Source organism: Podarcis tiliguerta (genome assembly GCF_965153285.1).
Source record: "Podarcis tiliguerta genome assembly, chromosome: 5".
In the NCBI taxonomy this organism is placed as follows: Eukaryota; Metazoa; Chordata; class Lepidosauria; order Squamata; family Lacertidae; genus Podarcis; species Podarcis tiliguerta.
Window position 1 is genome coordinate 46,968,401 of NC_139538.1, and position 13,005 is coordinate 46,981,405.

The following is a 13,005-nucleotide window of genomic DNA, read 5'->3' on the forward strand; positions in this document are numbered from 1 at the left end:
TGCCAATCTTCCAAATCCAGAGCTTCTTGGAAACCAGAGCTAATGAGGTTCATCTGTTAGAAATGGCAATCATACTAGACTCAAATGTGACAGTAGCCCCAGTAGTGCCCCACAGAGGAACTTACGGACTTCAAATAAAAACATCTTGAAGGTCCCAGGCCACAGAGAGGTTAGGCTGGCCTCAACTAGAGCCAGGGCTTTTTCGGCTGCAGCTCCAACCTGGTGGAATGCTCTGTCACAAGAGACAAGGGCCCTGCAGGACTTGACATATTTCCGCAGGGCCTGCAAGACAGAGCTGTTCCACCAGGCCTTTGGTCAGGGTGCAGCCTGACTCCCTCCTTTGGCAATCTTTACAAAACTTTAGTTTATGGTTGCCATCAATTTTGATTTTAATTAATTTTTATAATGTTTTTATAATGTTGCACTATTTTAGTGTTGTTAGCCGCCCTGAGCCCGGCTTCGGCTGGGGAGGGCGGGATATAAATAAAATTTATTTTTATTATTATTATTGATACCTTTTCATGATGAGAAAAACCTGGACAAGTCCCCACACCGTCCAAGTCTAATTCTAAAATATGGCTACTATAGAAGACATTCAGTGCTCATAGGAGTAGCCTTCCTCAGTCAGGCTGAGGCCCAGAATATTGTTTCTGATGGTACTTGATGCTTCAGAATGGTACAAGAGCACGGGGCAATAATGGAGCAAGTCATCTCCCAGTTTTAATTGAAAGCTTCCAGCATCCTTAGGCTAAAAAGCATCTCGAGGAGGATGTATGCCTTCATCACCCTTGTTAATAGTCATTTGTATTGCTACCATCTGCAGTATTAGCCATCACCACATTTTTGACAGAGAATTGCACACATCTATAGTGTACTGAATAAGCTGCCCTTAGCCACAGCTTGTTGGAATCTCAGAGTAAACCATTTATCCCACATTTGCCCTGTGGCTCCTTCTACGTTTCCTGTAATAATCTGATTCTAGCTGCTGCAGGAGACAGGAAGCTGATCTTGATGCACCATCGGTCAGACTCAGTTATTATGGCATGCTGTATTACCTACTTCCTTTCCAAGGCTCTCAGCGTAGCATATCGTGCAATATCCTGCAGGCCCCGGTGTGGCACAAAGAAAAACAATATGTCACATATGTGATGTTGGAATCCAGTTTGTTCAGAATGCTTTTGTAGTTTATGGGCAAACAATGATAATAGGTGACATGCAACCAAAGATAAAAGCTTATCAATAAACACTGATAAATATCTACATTTCAAATCTGGAGGGAATCCAAGCTGATCGCTTTACCAGAGTCTCACTGCTGTTTAATTGTCTGGATTTTTAATGTGTTGTTTTACATATTTGTTATGTTAGGCCCCTAGAAAGTTTTGCACTGAGAGGCAGGATATAAACCTGAAAAGAAAAGAATAGAACGAAACCTGAAGAGGATCGTCTCTTTTTAAAAAAGTGTGTAGATATTAAGCAACACAGTCAGGACAGCCAAGAACTGGGATTTCAAGTAATGCTTCATTTTCAAACATCCAGTTTGGCTACTCCCTCTTGATTATTTTCTCACACTTGGTGAAATGTGCTTTGCTTTATTCTGCAGGGTGAGATTTACGGTAGTTTCCTGCTTAAAGGTGCAGCACTAAGTAGCCTAAACTTGACAAGATGCTGGCTGCAAGAAATGATTCTTAGCTGATGGTAGTGTTGCCTAATCAGAAGAAGAAGAAGAAGAAGAAGAAGAAGAAGAAGAAGAAGAAGAAGAAGAAGAAGAAGAAGAAAAAGAAGGGCAAATGCCGAAGTAATACAGTGCCTGTTCTGAGCCTTTCAGAGTGGTTAACTGCAGTGGTTTGACATAGATTTTATTAATTTCATTCTATGAGGCTGTGATATTCTCGAGCAAGCAAGCAACAGGAAATTGGGACCCAAAACTAGAATCATAGAGTTGGAAGAGACCACAAGGGCCATCGAGTCCAACCCCCTGCCAAGCAGGAAACACCATCAGAGCACTCCTGACATATGGTTGTCAAGCCTCTGCTTAAAGACCTCCAAAGAAGGAGACTCCACCACACTCCTTGGAAGCAAATTCCACTGTCGAACAGCTCTTACTGTCAGGAAGTTCTTCCTAATGTTTAGGTGGAATCGTCTTTCTTGTAGTTTGGATCCATTGCTCTGTGTCCGCTTCTCTGGAGCAGCAGAAAACAACCTTTCTCCCTCCTCTATATGACATCCTTTTATATATTTGAACATGGCTATCATATCACCCCTTAACCTCCTCTTCTCCAGGCTAAACATGCCCAGCTCCCTTAGCCGTTCCTCATAAGGCGTCGTTTCCAGGCCTTTGATCTAGGGACACCTAACAATCAATGGTGACTCCAGGGCCAGACTGAGTTACCAGTGTTTGGATTTCTTATTCCATGCATCTGAAGATGATTGAATCAAATGCTGTAAAAATTCTTCTGCATATTCAAGAGCCGTGTTAGCACCAAATTTCAGGAAAAAGCCTATGCAGGTCTATCCCGCATGGTTGAAAGAAAACAAACTGGAATTCTAGGTACTCTTACTTAGGAGTAAGCCCCACTGAATACAGAGAAATTTACTTCCATGTAAACACACACAGAACTGGGCTATACATATCATAAGGCCAGGATCACCAGTGATTATGGCATTGTAGAAATTAAGTAGGTGTCAATTAGATTGAAAACTCCTGGGAGTCCCTATGTCAATCATTCTAAGCTTTCTATAAGATATACTCTAATTTTTTTTTTTAAAGGCTACAGTAGCACACTATTCTTATACTGGATACAAGTGGGACCTGTAACAAAATGTTACAGTGTGAAGTGTTGCTAATCAGAAATCTAGCCACTCCGCCTCATCCCTGCCCTGCCCCCCCATCTCCCCCAACAGTCAACCAGGCCACTGAACATGAACAGGTCTCACTGGACTGTGAGGGTCTTTTAGGGGGGAGGGGGGATCACCCTAACAACTTTTTGACTTCTGCCGACCTTAGGGTGCTTCCCAAGCCTGCTGATATTTCCCACTGGTTTGTGGGTGATGCATTTTGCTTACCTAAGAAATGGCATATACAGCCTCAACATCGGAAACAGAATGGCGAAGTCATTTTGGTAGAAATGAATTGTACCTGAAGCCACTGCCCTTAACAGCCATAGTCTATGCTAGTGTGCTCTGCAGGTAGACTAGATGTAAAACCACTACCTCTCCTCTGAGAACAAAGCTGGTAGGTACTCCCTTCAGAAGAAACCAGGATGTATTTCCAACATAACAAGGTGGGAAGTTGTAAAGTCAGGGCTAGGTCTCTGGGCTACCACAGTATTGCATAAGAGATGACTGAGTGGCAGTCAGTGGTGGATAAATGGGACACAGTTGACAGTTCATTACATGGCATACTAAAAGCTGTTTGAGCCTTAGAACTGTCCATTTCCTTCATACAGCACTAATCAGTCCGTCTGACAAGCAAGGTAGAGCTGGATAGCTGTTGGCCTTGCTTGCCAGATGCAGGATTTAGATCTGGATCCAGGAGTTACTTATTGTGCTGATGTAGCTCTTGATCAAGCTATTAGTCATCATGGCTGCCAGCAGTGAAAGATTATCTTGAATGGAACAAGCAGCTCCCCCGTCGGATGTATGCCTGTGCTGTATGTTCTTCATACAATTCAAAGGAATGTATGTATTCTTTTTATACAGCTTGTTTCCTGCTATTCATTTTTGTCTAAATCCTGGGAAATCTGAATGGAAGGTTCCTGCAACCAACCAATTCCTCCCTCTGAAGAAAACATTTAAGAACATTTTCCACCACTCCTACTATTTTCTGAACTCTCACCCCTACAGAATCCTCCTCCCACATAATGTTTTTTCAAGCAATCTAATGTAGATGAGCTCCAGGCTGTCATTAGCGCTCTTAACTCTGGGGAAGTCCTATTAATATGTTAAAGAAAGAAAGATTTCCCCTGGGAGGATTTTACATACGCACTCCTGAGCAAAGCATTGGCTAATTGAGTCTGCTAGATCAAACCTATCTGACACTTCCTCTGCGAATAATTCCTTGAGCTAAACACACTCTGCATCAGTCTCAGACTGGGAGGGCCACATCCGAATAAGCTCTCCCTGGGAACTAGACTGGTAGATAACATTGTACCCTGTGATAAAGGATGACACAACCATTCTGGCTTCAGCTTTGAAGGGCTACAAAGGACGTTGGCTTAAAATGGTTTGTGCAACTTGTTAAAATGAAATAAAAAATTGCTTGTGTGTTTCCTCAGCACCCCGGAATGTCAGAGTGACATTTATGCCAAACAAGAGCTGTTTCAGGGGAGATCATGCTTCTTGACAACAAAGTTTCCATTCCCTAATTCTCTCACCCCTCCATTGTAATCTTCTATTTCCTTACGTAGGCTCTTACTAGAAAAGAGAGGGTGTTGATATTTGCTCCATACCAGGTCTGTAGGTCTACATGGGAACACAACATTCCTAGTATCCAGGCATATTCTTGGGCTGGTTTCCGAGAGAAAGTCGTGGGCTGCTGGAAAGGAAATCTGCACACTTGCAGCTCACAAATCAGCAGGGATGTGAGAACAGAGGATTTAACATTTGCCATGGAAAATTTCTTCACATCTCCATCCCACACTGTATTTCTTGCACCCACCAGCCACCTTGATAACTTGAACTGCTTTGGTAGCATGATATAAGGGCTTTTTTCAATGATACATGGCAATCCAAATTATTAATTGCTTTCCATGATGCTGAGAGAGTCAGTTGAGAAGGATGACATTTTAACTGGTGGATGAAGAGTTACATCTCTATCCACAGTCAGCGCCAGCTTTTCTAAGCAGCTTCTCTGCTGCTTAGAATACTGCAATTTTTAACGCCCCCCCCCCCCTGCAAACTGTTTTATTTTCATTAACTTCTTTTTTGTTCAATTTATTTAATAGACTCCCATACCAAACATTCATCTCACAATCACTTTTTTATTTTTTTAAGAACCAGCGCCTTTTGGAACTACCATATTTTCTTCTTTGGGCTGCCATGGAAAAAGGGCATTTGAATTGAAACTCAATTCATTCTGCACTCCAGTAGTGGTGCTAGTGAGTTTTACAAGTGAGTCACTGTGAGGAGGGGATAGAAGCAGACAAGCTAGGCCTCATTACCATCCCTGTGTTACCAGAGAGTGACTTTGTAACTCCCTACGAGACTTATGCCATATGCTGGCTATGGGAGAGTGGTAATTGGTACTCCTTAAGGGAGGGCTGTCACCATCTGCAGTGATCATGGAGCCCAAGAAAGTAAAATCTCTCACTGCCTCCATTTCTTTCCCTTCTATTTGCCAGGAGGTCATGAAGAGCTGGATGAGGATGAGAAGAGTAATGAGGACGTGCGTGGTGTTGTGGGTTAAACCACTGAGCCTAGGGCTTGTCAATCAGACAAGCGGTTCGAATCCCACTGACAGGGTGAGGTCCTGTTGCTTGGTCCCTGCTCCTGCTGCTCTGGTTCTCCAGAAGCAGCTTAGTCATGCTGGCCACATGACCCAGAAGCTGTACGCTGGCTCCCTCGGCCAGTAAAGTGAGATGAGCACCACAACCCCAGAGTCGTCCATGACTGGACCCAACAGTCAGGGGTCCCTTTACCTTTACATGAAGAGTCGGACACGACTAAATGACTAAACAACAACAACAAAGGGAGGGCAAGTTGGTAATCCCTAATGCTGGGTGAAAGGGTAAAGAGCTCTGTTAGGTAATGTGGTTCAGTGCTCCAGGGGTCAGCAAACTTTCTCAGCAGGGGGGCGGTCCACTGTCCCTCAGACCTTGTGGGGGACCGGATTATATTATGAAAAAAAAGGAGAACGAATTCCTATGTCCCACAAATAACCCAGAGATGCATTTTAAATAAGAGCACACATTCTACTCATGTAAAAACATGCCAATTCCCGGACTGTCCACGTGCCGGATTTAGAAGGTGATTGGGCTGGATCCAGCCCCCGGGCCTTAGTTTGCCTACCCATGTTAGGATTTGCACATACACTACTTTTCAGGGCCAACTGAACCTTCCACAAAAAAGACCAATTATATTTCTCTTCAGACAAGCATATCAGTGGCAGAGAAAATGTGGAAACCTGGCAGCACCTATCCACTGATGTCGCCTCACAGAACAGACGGAGCTGAGTTTTAGAGCACTGTTCATCAACATTTGCTCCAAAAACATGCCCATATATTATTTTCGTGGTGGTCTTGGGAATGAATTGAAATTGCACTGAAGACCACAGTTTAAGAATAATTGTCATTGAGCAAATGTTCTCACTCTGGGAACGTTCTCACTTCTAAAATGCCTCATTTCCACATCCTTTAGCTAAAGAGTGAAAGAGGTAGCAATAAAGTGCAAATAAAATCACCATGAAAAACACTACAAGCTTCCAAAATGACACTGAATTCCTGCTGATAAAGATGTTTACAGCAAGCTGTAGCTACAGGGAGAAACATTACAATTTGTGCTTTACAAACTTTAATGGGCAACATCAAAAATATTCAAAATACGAAAGCAATCTCCGGCTACCGGCTGATCTATGGAAGAGCTTTCGGTATTTGCCTTGAAATAACTGAGGAACAGTTTACTAAATTGCAGTACACTTTCCTTGGGTTAAAGCTTAAAGCTTGATTTTAAAATAAGGTTAATAGGTAGCTAAAGAAAGAAAAGAGGTTAATTAATATGTAAACAGTCTTTCAGGGTTTTGTTTCTTTTCACAAAACCTGAATGTTTGTGTAATCTGAAAATCAACTGGTTTTAAAATTTCAAACCATTTTTTAATTTGTAGAAGATCCCCAATGTATGAGTGATGTTTTTAAATGATAGGACAAATTTTCTAATAACCATAATGTGATCCAGCATCAGCCCATCATAGCCTTGAGAGTGATGAGCTGCAGCGACCCAGGACTTGCCTCTTATTACCTATCATATAGTTATGAGATATTGGTCAAATACTCCAACACCCCCTTCCCTTTTGGCATCTCCTGATTTTATAATGGGTGGGATTCGTAAACCCTCTCAACAGCAGATCTTTGTACTTGTAAATTCAGTACAAACTCTCAACACATTATGGCAAAATCCATAAACCTGTCTTATCAAAAATTTGTGCTTAAGAGGTGATCTTCAGGTCAGCAAGTACTTTATTAATTCTTTTCTTTTTTTTAAGAGGGTTGGTTTCTCTGTGATTCATACCTGTGTGGGGCAATTAAACAAAGTGAGCTATTGTATTGGAATGCAAAGTATGCTTTTGGCACTGTATTGGGCAAGGCCTATAAATTCTGAGGTTTTTGGCAATGAGTTATACAGCTACATTCATTTTGAGGAATTTATCGGGTTTTGATAGCTTGTACTTTGTGAATTATTATGAACAAGGCGTTTGCTTGCCAAATTCTATTCTTATCTTAGTATTATCATTCAATTCCCCTGCTTTTTTGGCAGATCCTTCCAGAAGTGCCACTGCGCAAGATATTTAAGTCCACTTCACACCTGTCTTTAGTGGCACCGCACCCTTCTTCATTCAAGTCCTCCTATCCTCACATCCTCCTGGAAATACCCCCCCCCCCGCGCCTTTCTTCTTCACCCATGAATCACCCTTATGATATTGGCTCTATTTCCCCCTAAAACCTTGGGAATAGCAATTCCTTCCTTAACAGGAAGAATACATTTCTCTGCTGCCCAAACAACATAATGTTGTAGGCTTACTATTGTAAAATATAGCAGTGGCCAACTTGTACATCCTGAACTAGTCAGCTTTATCTTGCATCCCACGGTCTCTCTGCAGTGAACAGTTTGCCAATCCGTCAATTCAAGCCCTATTCAGGTAATGAAAAGAACACATGAGGACACAAACTGGAAAGAGGATATAGAGCCACACCCTAGCCACAGCCCTAATGTCCCTGTGTGTGGCACCCTTACATTCCTGCACTTCCCACACTGACCAGCAAGATTGGAAAAGAGATTCCAAGTCCGCTTAGATGGGTGTGCTTAGAATTCACCCTGCAGTGGGACCTTCCCATTCAGGGCAGGGAGATCGGAGCAGGCGAGGCAGGGTGTGTGGTGGTGACTTGGTGGGGTGTGGTCACCCACACCTGCTGCACCGTCTGTTCCCCTGGGGCATTCTTTTCATCCCTGAATAGGACTCTGGACAAAGTGAATCTGAATAGGGCTGGGTACAGATAAGGGTCCTTCCCCTCCCTCTATCTCTCATAACGCTAGAGAATCTGTTGTCATCTGACAATGCCCGATATCAGGGGAAGACAAAAAGGAAGTATGTATTCAAACAGTGCATAGCTGTTAAGATATGAGAATTGCTGCTCCTTGATGTGGCAGCCACCAACTGAGATGGCTTCAAAGGTGGAATAGATGCATTCACTGCAGAAGATAAAGGCTATCAAAGGCTACTAGTCATGAAGGCTGTAAAGAACAGAGGGGACATGCCACTTAATGTCAGTCTTTAGAGGAAACAGCAGTGGGAGAGGGCTCTTTCCCTCAGGCCCTGCTCATAGGCTTCACTTCAACATCTAGCTGGTCACCATGGGAAACAGGATGTTGGATTAGATAGGCCTTTGAGCTCACCCAAGAGGGTTCTTCTGAAACTTATATTGGAGTTTCCTGTGAGAACTGACTCTAAGGTTTACTGCACCTTCCTTCATCACCAAAAAGTTAACATTCTCTGGCCTATGTGCATGAAGCTAGTAATTCTGCTTTTGAAAACTATTGTTTTGAAAAAGAGAGTTACTGGGCCAGGAAATCTGGTTGAAGATCCTGGCTCTTGTATGCACTGCAATGGAATCCCTCTACTACTTTAGGGCCTAGTGGGTGATCATTAGTCACGAAGGAGCCTACTGTTGTTCTTCATTTCCTGTGAGACAAGCATAGCTATTGGATAGTGTCTGTGCCATTATTAGATACGAGTGAGAAGCCCATGAGATTTCACTGGTGGGAAGGAAGGTTGGGGTGACCCCTTATCTGTTCATGTGGTGTGTCATTCCAGTCCCACATTTCATAAAAATATGCCTCTGGTGCTTTTCTGGACCATGCCCATCTGGTGTTGCCTCTGACTCTGTTCCTCCTGCAACCTCCCTCTTCCCATATTCCTCTAGGTCTCTTTCTCCCGTACCCTTCAGCGTACGTAGTGTTCTGCCATTCCCATAAAATCAATTTGCTGCTGTAGGCAAAAGCAAAAGGGGCAAACATAAGGGGCATCACTAAAGTGGAACTAACTAAACCTTTTCCCTGGTATCTGCAGCCATAAAGGGTCTATGTGTAGAGGGATACAGTTTCCCATCCCAATTCATACTCAACACCATTCTTGTGAATTTTGTCCTTTCCCTTACATAGGTGAATTGATTGCACTGCAGTCTATTCTATTTCTTCCTTCTGGCAAGAACAGAAGAAGCATACAGCCAGGCACAGAAAAAGTCATGCAGTCCCACGAAATAAAGCGCATTCACTCATCTGACACAGCAATGTGCTCTGATCTTGCAGACCTTTGAACTCCTCTAGAACTGACTCACATCTCTCCCCTTCACTTCCCCTCAGCAAGACTACTGCCCTTTCCAGTACGGTACTTGGGATATTGTCCTCCTGGCATTGGATTAATGCTTGCCTGAATGTAGAAATAAGTGTGTGGGTTTTCTTTCTCTGAAGGGGCTCCAGGGCAGAGCTAGCAATTCCAATTTTCTATGCTGTGTGTCAAGGTTTGCTGGAGAGAGAGGGTGAGCATCCAAAAGAAGGTAATGTTCTGGCACTGCTCAGATGACATACCTCCTTCTGCTCTTAAGATGTGTGTTGCATTTAGGAGATTTGCATGTTTTGGATGAATATGTGATGTTGCTTTAGAATATTATACAGGCAAAGACCGACTTAGGTGCGTCCGAATGACATGCAATTGCGCACACACACACACACACACACACACACACACAGTGCCGAACCCAGAAGCAGCACCAAAACATCATAAAGACAATGAAAAGGGCCAGGGGCAGTGGACTTACACACATTTCACTAACCCACACAGAGTCCAGAACATAACCCCCATGCAAAACAAAGGTTGCCTGTATTATTAAGTCTGTGGATGAAGGTAGATCTTATACACATACATGACCCTCAAGGCACTGGGTGATAAGACCTGCAAGATAACCCTGGTGTTAACAAACCACTTGCATAGATGGCATATTTTAAGTTTACCAAGAATGCCCTCTTGACTAATGTATATGCACACCAAATCAGGGCAGCAAGAACATGGAAAGGCAACGTGCCTTTGGCCAGGGCACAGCCTGACTCCCTCCCTCGGCAATCTTCGCAGAGCTCTGGCCCAATGGTTGCCAGTGGCTTGATTTGAATTAATTTTATAATGAATGATTTTAGAGTGTTGTTGTGTTGTACTTTTGTACTGTTTTATTGTTGTTAGCCGCCCTGAGCCCGGCTTCGGCTGGGGAGGGCGGGATATAAATAAAATTTTCATTATTATTATTAGCGTTCTTTGTCCTGCAACAGAAAACCTTTACTGTGTAGATCATTACTACTACTATTATAATTTAAATATATACCCCACGCTTTGTCTCAATGGAGCTCAGGGCAGTAGGCATAATAGAAGTTAAAATAATGCAACTATATATATACACAGTGTATACACACACACACACACACACACACGCACACACACACAAGCAGTCACATCCCTTGTAGCAAATAATTATCTAGATAACCAGAAAACCTACTTTTCAGCCATCAAATGCCTAGGTAAACAAGAAAGTTTTAAAACTCTCCCCTGAACAACAATATTGTGGAGACAGGATCACATCAAAGGGGAAGGTATTTCAACAAATGGGGAACCACCACCAAGAAGGCCCCATCACATATCAACGCCAGGCAGCCAGCACCACCAGGTCCTCCCTTAACAATCATAGTATCGTAGTTTCATTGCTGAGCAGCTATGTGCAGAGCTCAGTGGAGTAGGAGGCCAGCCAACCAGAATAGTCTCTGAGGTGTACTTACCTGGACATAGAGTCAGCATCCAATGTCAGGTTCAGTCCTAGGGTCAAGCGAACAGCAATCCATGTGGTCCGACAGTCCAGGGGTCAGAGAAACCAATGATCATAGGGTCAAGACAAGCAGGAAGCAGCAAGATAGGGCAAAGAACTACAAGAGTTGTTATCAGCATCTGACTGTTGCTGGAAGCTGTGCTTAGGAAGGCTGAAGCCAGCTGGTTCTCATCAGAACCTTTTCCTCTGTGTTCTTGAAGGCTGATCAGCTTCAGGTGGAGTCAACCTTCCACACCTTCAGGCAGCTGTTCAGCAGGTGAAGCTGACTCCTGGCCTATCATGACACATAGGGCTCAATATGGTTGATATTAGGGAATATGTAGGAAGCCTTCTTTGCAGGTGTTAAGAGTCTGGACAAGACTTGCTTTAAAGAGTTATGCTCAGGATTAAGCTTGTTTGTTGAGTATAAATTGTATTTACACATAGTCATCCAGCAGCCCATGCAAGTGACCAAAGCCCACATACATCTCGGCTGAATGACTTGATTCATTGTGGGACAAGGTTCAGCTGTTTGTGATAATTTTACAGGGGCCCCTTCTCCTTCTGTCATAGCCCCAGGACTGGAAAAGCCAGAGGTACTGACATTCTTCTCCATTTACAGGTGTCAAAATCACCAGGAGCCCGGTCATGGGGAGAAATCCCACGGCAGCAAAATGGGGAAGAAGGAGGAGATATTGTTTGACAGGAGAAAGAAGGGGAATTTCCTACCTAAGCTGGGGTATTTTTCTTACACAGCCTTTCCCTTAATAATAAAAAAAGCACCTCCTTTTTCACTTCTCAGTTTAGCAACCTGCTAGAAGTGAAACACAAGCACAGATGAGTCACGCCAAAGGGGAAGCATCTGTTATGACCCTCATTCCTTAATGCCCCTATGCGTTGGCTTAACCCCAGGCTTTCTAGAAAACGTAATAAATCGCTTTCATGAGAACAGGGTGTTTTTGTTGTTTACCCTGCTGGTGTAGGCGCCCATAGGAACTGGGTTTTACAGTAGCAAAGGTTAGATATTGATACTAGGTTTTCAGATGGGAGCTGATGGGCTCAGTCCCAAAGCATCCTTCTCTAATGACAGAATGATTCCTCATCTTATGATCATCTATTAAAAGCCATTCTAGTGGCTCTCTGAGGTAGCTGTGAGCTCTGCCCCTGATGAAATAGGGGCAGGTCACCAAGCAGTTACGTGGATTGAAGCTGTTACACAGCCCATAGTGTATGAATAGTCCACAGTACAAGAATAGCCAACATAGATCCCTCTGAAGATTATGGAAAACAACTCCCATCAGCCCCAGCCACCATGGCCAATGATCAGGAATGGTGTGAGTTAAAGTCCAAAACATCTGAAGGGCACCATGTTTGTTATTTCTGCCATAGTTTCTTAGAAAGGTTACCTCACTTGAAGGGAGACTAATATTGTATATATACTTGTAAGAACCTTGTGACTTCAGAAGATAGATCTTTAAGGAGGAAAATGCACATTGGTAATAATGGAATAGTGTTACGGGTTTCATTAAAGCACTGGCTAAATCAGGGCTGGGGAACCAACTGCCCTCCAGATGTTGCCCTCCCAACTCCAGCCATACTAGCTGGGGCTGATGAGAGCTGGAGTCCAGCAGCACCCAGAAGGCTACACGTTCCCCACCCCTGGGCTGAAGAGTAAAAGACCAGGATGTGGCTCACAGAGAACTTTAGCAAATGATCAGGCTGAACTTGACGCTTTAACTAGACACAACAAATATTAGGCGAATGTTGTTGCCCAGTGTTGGTGCTGTAAGGTCCCAGATGCAAACCTTGGCATTTCCAGTTAATAGGATCTTGGATAAGAGGGCCGAGAGACACTTTTTTGTGTGAGACCTACTGGGCTGGGTGTATCCTTGATCTGACTCTGTGTAGAAAAAGCTCTTTACACTATATATCCTAAATAAAATATATAGGA